We start from the raw sequence: 10,537 nt of genomic DNA, 5'->3' as shown, positions 1-10,537 counted from the left end.
GGGACTTGGGAATCAGAAGTCGTGGGTTCTAATCCCTGCTCCACCACTTATAAGCTGTGTGACTGGGCAAGTCACTTCACTTCTCTGTGCCTCAGTTGCCTCACCTGTAAAATGGGGATTAAGACTGTGAGCCCCATGTGGGACAACCTGATTACCTTGTATGCCCCCCAGTGCTTAGAACAGTGCTTGGTACATAGTAAGCACTTAAAAAATGCCATCATTATTATTAAAGTATAGAGTTGAAGAACACAGAAAAGCAGCGTGGCTGAGTGGAAAGAGCACCAACTTGGGACTTGGGAATCAGAAGTCGTGGGTTCTAATCCCTGCTCCGCCACTTATAAGCTGCGTGACTGGGCAAATCACTTCACTTCTCTGTGCCTCGGTTGCCTCACTTTTAAAACGGGAATTAAGACTGTGAGCCCCATGTGGGACAACCTGATTACCCTGTATCTTCCCCAGTGCTTAGAATAGTGCTTGGCACATAGTAAGCACTTAACAAATGCCATCATTATTATTATTATTACACATTCCCTGCCCACATTGAGTTTGCAAGTCTATCAATCAATCATATTTATTGAGCGCTTACTATGTGCAGAGCACTGTACTAAGCGCTTGGGAAGTACAAATTGGCAACATATAGAGACAGTCCCTACCCAACATTGGGCTCACAGTCTAAAAGGGGGAGACAGAGAACAAAACCAAACATACTAACAAAATAAAATAAATAGACGCGAGGAAGATGATGCCCACCATAGCAGTTGGGGCTCTGCCGTCACAGTGCAATTCTGCGAAGGCCTGTCTCGGCAGGCCTTTGTAGGACGTAATCTTCAACTGCAGATAAGAGTTTTAAGGAAATTATTGCCATCTCTTCAAGATTCCCTTTTGCTCCAGAATTAACACGGAGCCCTCTCCCTTTTTTTTTTTTTTTTGGTCCATATACTCTTGAGGGGTGAGCAGAAACCCTCTGCGAGTCAGCTTGCACAACGTAACACTTCAGCCTTGGCATTCCCACCCCATTTCCAGGAGTCCAGGTCCCCAAGCCAGTCCTAATGTCTTCTGGCCAGCATCCACCACCTTAAAGGCTGTCTGGAAGAGAATAACCCATAGAAACATCCAGTTGCATTGGTAGAGGTTCATAGTGTTTCTTGATTGAAGGGCCCTTTCAATTACAGCACAAAGTTCCTTGCGAGTCACTTTGCTCTCTAGAGGTTTGACACTGAGGGGCCTGAATACCTAGGATGCCACTTTGTGACGCATCGGCTTTACAACATGCAACAGGTAATGATCGGTCCTGCAGTGAAAATCATTTATAGCAGCCGTAAGAACAGTCTTCAAATCTCATTTATTGATGGTGTAATCAGTAAAGTGTTAGCTGTTTGCTTGGGTGCATTCAAGGTGTCTTCCTTTTATTTAGTAATTGGAAGACTAATTTTGCCCAGTCACTGACCAAGGATAGATCATTGCTGTTTAATTTACCATTCCTGAATTACCCAGTGACTTTTTTCCATGTTTCATTATCACCGCACACGGGTGCATTGACGTCTCCAAAGAGAATCAGTTTATATGACATTGGTTGCCTGGGTTGCTGACAAAATACTTTTAGAATTTTCCTTGCAGCTTCCCATCATAGTAGGAGCCTATGCACTGATGATTGTGTCATATAACGGTTACATAAGGGCATTAAATATGTTTGTACATATTTATTACTCTATTTTACTTGTACATATCTATTCTATTTGTTTTATTTTGTTAGTATGTTTGGTTTTGTTCTCTGTCTCCCCCTTTTAGACTGTGAGCCCACTGTTGGGTAGGGACTGTCTCTATATGTTGCCAATTTGTACTTCCCAAGCGCTTAGTACAGTACTCTGCACATAGTAAGCGCTCAATAAATACGATTGATGATGATGATGATTAAACATTCCATAATGACTGGGCAGACTAAAAATGCTAGGGAGAATTGATTGCAAAACGTACACCCGAGCACCTACTAGCAGAGGAAGGAAGACCTCTCAATTAATCCATCAGTGACAGTTACTGAGCACCGACTGAGTCCTTCGGGAGAGTATAAGAATTTAGCCATATGCTTATTCCCTGCCTTCAAGGAGTTTACAGTCTAATGGAGGAGACAGCTACATAGTGAAAGCCTGTATTTATTGAACGTTTACTATTGTAGAACATTAACTAAGCACTTGGGATGTTACAATATGATGGACACTTTCCTTGCCCACAACAAGCTTACACCAGGACAGCAGAACAAACAATTGAATGTACACCATTTGTCTGCCGTGTGACCTTGGGCTAGTCACTTAACTTCTCTGTGCCTCAGTTACCTCATTCGTAAAAGGGGGATTAAGGCTCTGAGCCCCATGTGGGACATGGACTGTGTCCAACCTGATTAACTTGTATATATTCCAGCACTCAGAATGCCTGGCACATACAAAGTGCTTAACAGATACCCTTTAAAAATATACATCTAGAAATGGAAACATGCCCTATGTACAAGAGTGTTGAGCATAGGAGAGAAGTACACAATGCCAAGGGTGGGCATTGGCCCTGAGAAAGAACTCTGCACCAGTTTCTGTAAGCTGTCCTGCATTAAGAAGTCTCATTTCACTCTGTGCTTTCCAGGACTGCTATTCTCACTGAAAAATGCTGGGACTCCTTGCTACAATTATTTTCTTTGTGTCTGGTTTGCTTTTCTACTGCCACGAAAAGGCTTATTTATTGCAGTCCTTTGCAGAGGATCATTTGGGTTTGGGGGAGACAGGTAATCTGTAGAGATGCTTTTTCTGGCCCTCTTCCTGTTCCTAGATTTTAATTTTTTTATGGTATTTGTTAAGCACTTATTACGTACCAGGCACTATATTAAACGCCAGGGTAGATACAACCCAATCAGGTCGTACACCGTCCATATCCCACATGGGGCTCACGGTCTTAATCCCCATTTTAATCCCCATGAGGCCCAGAGAAGTGAAGTGACTTGTCCAAGTTCACACAGCAGATAAGTGGCAGAGCCAGGATTAGAACCCAGGACCTTCTGACTCCTAGGCTCGTGTTCTACCCACTAGGCCGCACTGCGTCTAGATAGCAGTATATTCCTAAATAGGACGGCTTTTTCACCTCGGATACTAGATAATGCAGCTGCCTCCCAAGGAACTGACTGATGGATAATCCAGGAGGTCAGTTTGGTTTGGGTTTTCCCCACTGTCAGCAGAACATGAGCTCGAATTAGGTTTCCAGTAATGGCGATGAGTTATACTGAACCTCATCATTCATTCATTCATTTAATCGTATTTATTGAGCGCTTACTGTGTGCAGAGCCCTGTACTAAGCGCTTGGGAAGTACAAGTTGGCAACCTATAGAGACGGTCCCTACCCAACAGTGGGCTCACAGTCTAGAAGGGGGAGACGGAGAACAAAACAAAACATATTAACAAAATAAAATAGAATAAATATGTACAAATAAAATGAATAAATAAATAAATAGAGTAATAAATACGTACAAACATATATACATATATACAGGACCAGTAGCATTCACCCTGAGGTGGCCGGCAAAGCTAAGATGCTGTCTATGGTTTTGGTTCTGGCTGCTCTTCTTAGCAGCAGATAGATACTACTGTTTCCTTGCCTGTTCTCTTTCACTGATTGTGGCACTCCAACTGGAAAAAAAACCCATTGGGATTGCAATCTACATAATTCTGAATTACTGGAATGATCTTAAAAATGTGGGAATTGAGAAAGTTGGAGTCAGTTTGTCACCATGAAGCTTCCCAGCCCTGGGAGGTGTTTGGGGATGATGAAGATGATGATATTTGTTAAGCACTTACTATGTGCCAAGCACTGTTCTAAGTGCTGGGGTAGTTACAATGGAATCAGGTTGTCCCACATGGGGCTTACAGTCTTCATCCCTATTTTATGGCTGAGGTAACTGAGGCACAGAGAAGTCAAGTGTCTTGCGAAGCCAGGATTAGAACCCACGTCCTCTGACTCCCAAGCCCGCGCTCTTGCCACTAAGCCACGCTGCCCAGACACCACCTTCCCTTTTCCATTTAGAGAATTACATTAGAAAATTTCCCCATGTCGGACATCATCATTAGTAGTTTCTAAATGAACTGTAGGGGTGTGTGGAAGGAGAAGACCGTGAGAGTGAGGGACCTCGCTACACGTTAGCCTCCTGATTCGGGTCCCTGAGAACATGGAGGACTTTTTCAAGTGTCGCTGATGACGGTTCGGGGCATCGTCTCCACGCTGGGCGTGACTTTGCTTTTTGGTAAGCACGTTCCCCGGATCCCTGCGAGGCCCTCCCCACTGGAGTTTAGGGAACTAGACTTCCAATAGCCATGGGGCTGAACGCAGGGGGAGATACCCAAAGGGAATACAGCCCGGCTAGTTTCCCGGTCAGAAGTGTTGGGGGATTCAGAACCATAGAGCGTAGTTGTAGAGTAAGTACCCCAACAGCAGGGCCTGAAGTTGAGTATGTCTTTACGGTGGGCAACCGGTCCTTCCTGACACCTGACAGCTCTCTGATCACAGCAAGAAAAATCCAACTTCAGGCAGAGACTCAGGCTGTGCTGTATTTGGGGGGACTGAGGTAACTTTTTAAAACAGTGAATTAAACCACCCATAAGCATTTGGCTTCAGCCCTCCAACTTGCAAACCCTAGTCAGAATTGTATTTTCACCACAAGATGGGGGAAGTACTACACAATGCTGAATCCAGTGCAGAGGTAATCGGGGGCCCGGCGGAGGAAAAACACCTTGCTAAAGTATGATCAGAAAGTGACTGGTCCCTGACCTTCTTTGATCATTTTCCAGCAGTCGAAAGGATTTTCTGATGGGTCCATGGCATTGTCCTTGACTCATCTCTCTCATTCAACCCACATATTCAGTCTATCACCAAATCCTCACAGATTGCAACCTCTAATGTTGGTTCACTGGCACTGTTCTCTCCTGGACGTCCCCTATCTCTCTGGCCGCTCATTCTCAGTCTCTTTTGCAGGCTCCTCCTCTGCCACCCACCCCCTAACTGTGGGAGTCCTCCTTTTAGAGTGTGAGCCCACTGTTGGGTAGGGACTGTCTCTATATGTTGCCAATTTGTACTTCCCAAGCGCTTAGTACAGTGCTCTGCACATAGTAAGCGCTCAATAAATACGATTGATGATGAAGGCTCAGTTCTGGGTCCCCTTCTAATTCCCCAGCTACACCCACTTTGTTGGAGAACTCATTTACTCCCATAGCTTCAACTACCACTCTTCAGGAGACGTGGTTTCTCCGTGTCAAACGCTGTTGAAACCTCTGAGTAAATTGAATGTCCTCAATAATCTCCATTCCCATTTCGTACTGGTAGGTGATGGACTGTCGGAAAGTATGGGACAGAAGTGAGTTTGCAAAGAGAACTGGAAAAAACAATCACTCAACAACGAATCCATGTAAGTGATGCCACGTGATTGTCACGGTGGTTTTGGCTCTCTGCAGTCTTCTAGATTAGCTACTGATTTTTTTTTTGTCGTCCCCCACCACGGTTTTTGTTATGCACTTACTATGTGTCAAGGACTATTCTAAGCACTGGGGTAGAGGCAAGGGAATCAGGTTGAACACAGCCCTTGTCCCACAGGGGGCTCACAGCCTTTATCCCCATTTTACAGATGAAGTAACTGAGGCACAGAGAAGTGCTCACATGGCAGACAAATGGTTGAGCTGGGATTAGAACCCAGGCCCTTCTGACTCCACAGCCCGTGCTCTATCCAATAGGCCATACTGCATTTACCGAGTTAGTAGGATCAGAAGACCTTGGGCAAGTCATATAACTTTGTGCCGCAGTTGTACCATCTGTAAAATGAGGGTTCAATGCCTGATCTCCCTCCTCCTTAGACTGTGAGCCCCATGTGGGGCAGGGACTGTGTCTGCCCTTATTAACTTGCATCTACACCAGGACAGTAATTGACACATTAAGTGCTTAACAAATATAACGACAATAATTATAATTCCCAACTCTACCCCTACAGCCCAACCTCTCTTTCTCTGCAATCCCCCATTTCCTCCTACCTTCAAGACAGCCCTTCTTGGATGTCCTACTAGCACCTCAAACTTACCATGTCCAAAACAGAAGTCCTCATCTCCCCCCACCCCAAACCGTGTCTTTCTGCCGTCTTTCTCATCTCTGTAGACAACACCACTAACCTCCCTGTCTCACAAGCCCTTACACCTTGGCATTGTCCTTGACTCATCTCTCTCATTCAACCCACGTATTCAGTCTGTCACCAAATCCTGTCAGTTCTGCCTTCACAAATAAATCACATTATCAATAAATATTACTTGGTTGTCCTTGACCCTTATATTTTAGTGTTTTATTGCTCCTGATGTGTCTGTCTCCAGTCCTTCCCCACCTTTCATAGACTGTGAGCCCTTCAAAGGACAGCGTCCATGTCTAATTCCCACCTGTATATCCTTTCCCAGTGCTTAGTACAGTACTCTGTCCAAAGCATTTAAGAAAATACTATTACTACACTAGTGTTACCACTACTAAACGTCCCCCCAACCCTGTCCACCCTCCCACAACTGACTGTGGTTGAAGACCATAAGCCACAGACCGTTGCCACCATCATGCCCGGCTCCCCTTCTTAATAATAATAATAATTTTGGTATTTGTTAAGCTCTTTGTGCCAGGCACTGTAGTAAGTGCTGAGGTGGATACAAGCAAATCAGGTTGGACACAGTCCGTGTCCCACAGGGGCTCACAGTCTTAATCCCCATTTTACAGATGAGGTAACTGAGGCACAGGGAAGTTAAGTGTCTTGCCCAAGGTCACACAGCAGACTGAGGGCTGGGGGGAGCCAGGATTAGAACTCAAGCCCTTGGTCTTCCCTCCTCCTTCCTTCAGCTGTCCCCTGAAGTAAAAACGCCTCTGTCACTCAGTTTCTTTGTTTGTCTTCTGGTTTTCTATCAGATTGAACCCAAGGCCATGCAACGGACAAGAGGTGGAGTCAGGATTAGAACCCATGACCTCCTAACTCCCAAGCCCGTGCTCTATCCACTACATCATGCTGCTTCCCCCTTTCTTGTCAACTGATCCCTTAAGCCATAAGCCCCGGTTCCTTGGCAGAGTGTGGAAGCAGGGAGCTTGGAAGGTTTCCGGACTGTCACTGGGTCACATCAATGGAAGTCTGACCCTGGCCTTTCCTCCACACTGCTTCTTCATAACCCCTGCCAAACCGGAGCATAATCAACTGGGAAAACTCTGGTCTAGTAAAACAATGTGGCATCTATTTGAATTATCTTAAAGGAATTCACCAAATAGCTGAATAGCAGTTCACGGAGACACCCTTCCTTTGGGGACTCAGTATAGTGTACTCTACAGTCAATTATTGCTGAAGAGGAAAGCCCATGAAATCTCTTTGGAGTCTAAAGGAAGTGTAGCACAGCGCTGGACCTCAATATTTCTGCTGCCTTCTCTCCTGCCACAGAGGGTCCCTGCTCCTGGCACACTTCGTGTCCACCAGGATGGGGATAAATGCTGCTCCTGCAGGCTCTCAGACCCATCCATCACCACCAAAAAATGTTAACTGCCGCCCTCCCTCTAGCTATTGAGAGTTCTTGCTCCCAGCCTCTGACATTCCATCTATCGAGTGCTCACTGTGTGCAGAACACTGTACAGAAAACTTGGGATAATACAACAGAGTTGGTAGAAGCACTACTGACCCAGAAAGAGGTTTCAGTCTACAAGGGAAGACAGACATTAAACTATATTACAGATTGGGGAAATGATGGAGTATAAAACTATTTACGTAAGTACAGCGGGACTGGGATGGGTATTAAAGTGCTGAAGAAGTACACGGTCAAGTACACAGAAAATGCAGAAGGGCTTAGTGTGGGAAGGCCTTTTGGAGAAGATGTGATTTTAGGAGGGTTTTGAGTGTGAGGAGAGTGGTTGGACTGTAGGATTTGAAGGAGGTAGGAGACTCAGGCCTGAGAGAGAATATGGGTAAGAAGTCTGTAGAAGAGAGGAGACTGAGGACCAGAGTGGGGTGGTGTTAGAGAAGCTGAGTGTGTGGATTTGTTTGTAATAGGAGATCAGTGAGGTTAAGTAGGAGGGGAATTGCCGATTGAATACCTTAAGGCCAATGGTGAGGAGTTTTTGTTTGCTGCTGCAATGGATGGGCAACCATTGGAGGTTTTTGACGAGTGGGAAGACGTGGAGTGGATTTTTTTTTCAGAAAAATGATCTGGGCAGCAGGGTGAAGCATGGACTGGATATTGGAGAGACAGGAGGCAAGGAGGTCAGTGAGGAAGCTGATGCAGTAGTCAAATGATGGATGCTTGTATCAGCGTGGTAGTTTTAATAATAATAATGATGGCATTTTTTAAGCACTTACTATGTACAAAACACTGTTCTAAGCACTGTGGAGGGTACAAGGTGATCAGGCCATCCCACTTGGGGCTCACAGTCTTAATCCCCATTTTACAGATGAGGTAATTGAGGCACAGAGACGTTAAAGTGACTTGCCCAAAGTCACAAGCTGAGCCGCGATTTGAACACTTGACCAGCCCAACCCATGTTAGTCTTGTGGATGGAGAGGGAGGGGTGGATTTTAGGGATGTTGTGAAGTGAACCAACAAGATTTCTTGACGAGTTCAGTGAGATTCATTCATTCGTTCAATCGAATCTATTGAGCGCCTAGTGTGTCGAGGTTACAGTCCTGTGATAAAGGGAGGATGGTGTTTTCTACAGTAATGGGAAGACATGGGGAAGATGAGATTTGGGTGAGAAGGTATGTTTAGTTTGAGGTGTCTGTGGGACACCCAAATAGAGATGTCCTGAAGGCAGGAGGGAAACTGACTTCAGAGAAGGAGAGAGATCATGGCTGGAGAGGTATCTTTGGGACTCATAATAATAATAATAATAATAATAATGGCATTTATTAAGCGCTTACTATGTGCAAAGCACTGTTCTAAGCGCTGGGGGAGATACAAGGCAATCAGGTTGTCCCACAGGGGGCTGACAGTCAATCCCCATTTTACAGATGAGGGAACTGAGGCTCAGAGAAGTTAAGTGACTTGCCCAAAGTCACACAGCTGACAAGTGGTGGAGCCAGGATTTGAACCCATGACCTCTGACTCCAAAGCCCAGGATTTTTCCACTGAGCCATGCTGCTTCTCCATCTACGTAGAGATGGTAGTTGGAGCTATGTCTTTCCGGGACGGGAATAAAAGCTGCTTCCGTGTGCTCTCAGACTCTCTCAATTGCTGCTGGGAAAAGGATCTGAGGAAACTGCCATCTGCTCTCCTGCCACCACCGAGGGTCCCTGCTTTCAAAATGTTCCAGCCTGCTGGGCATAAATGCCGCTCCAGTGGGCATCCGCAGCATGAGCCTTTCAAAAAACCCTGGGAAGATGGGTGGATGTGGGTGTGCACTGAATTCTAAGCCCCAAAGAGCCAGAAATTCTGCTCTTCTAGACATAGCACCCTACTGATTTGTTTTTATTTTGCGAATTAGTATTGTTTTCATTTTTGTCCTTTCTGAAGTTTGTCTCCAGTCCCTTATCTTTCTTTTTTTCATGATATTTGTAAAGCGCTCACTATGTGCCAGGCCCTATTATTATTATTATTATTAAGCCCTGGAGTAGATAAGCAGCATGGCTCAGTGGAAAGGGCACGGGCTTTGGAGTCAGAGGTCATGGGTTTGAATCCCGTGGCTCTGCCACTTGTCAGCTGTGTGACTTCGGACAAGTCACTTCACTTCTCTGTGCCTCAGTTACCTCATCTGTAAAATGGGGATGAAGACTGTGAGCCCCACATGGGATAACCTGATCACCTTTTATCCCCCCCAGAGCTTAGAACAGTGCTTTGCACATAGTAAGTGCTTAACAAATACCATCATTATTATTATTATTAGATACAAGCTAATCAGTTCAGACACAGTCCATATCCCACATGAGGCTCACAGTTTTTATCCCCATTTTGCAGATGAGGTAACTGAGGCACTGAGAAGTTAAGTGATTTACACTGTGAGCCTTATGCAGGACAGGGACTGTGACTGACCTAACTGCCTTGTACCTAAGTATACACTTAGTAATAATAATAATGATAATAATGGTATTTGTTATGCGCTATGTGCCAAGCACTGCTCTAAGTTCTGGGGTAGATACAAGGCAATCAGGTTGTCCCACGTGGGGTTCACAGTCTTAATCCCCATTTTATAGATGAAATAACTGAGGCACAGAGAAGTTAAATGGCTTGCCCGAAGTCACACAGCAGGCAAGTAGCGGAGTCATGATTAAAACCAACGTCCTCTGACTCCCAATCCCAGGCTCTTTCCACTAATAAGCACTTAACAAATACCATAAAACAAAGAAACATGGCTAAGATCCCACAGCAGACAAGTAGCGTAGCTGTGATTAATAATACTACTGATTAATAATACTACTAATAATACTAATAATAATAATGTTGGTATTTATTAAACACTTACTATATGCCAAGCACTATTCTAAGTGCTAGAATCCAGGACCTTTGACTTCCAGGTTGTGTCCTTTCCA

The sequence above is a fragment of the Tachyglossus aculeatus genome, chromosome 10, assembly GCF_015852505.1.
Source record: "Tachyglossus aculeatus isolate mTacAcu1 chromosome 10, mTacAcu1.pri, whole genome shotgun sequence".
In the NCBI taxonomy this organism is placed as follows: domain Eukaryota; kingdom Metazoa; phylum Chordata; class Mammalia; order Monotremata; family Tachyglossidae; genus Tachyglossus; species Tachyglossus aculeatus.
The sequence above is the reverse complement of the archived record's forward strand: the minus strand, read 5'-3'. Positions refer to the sequence as shown.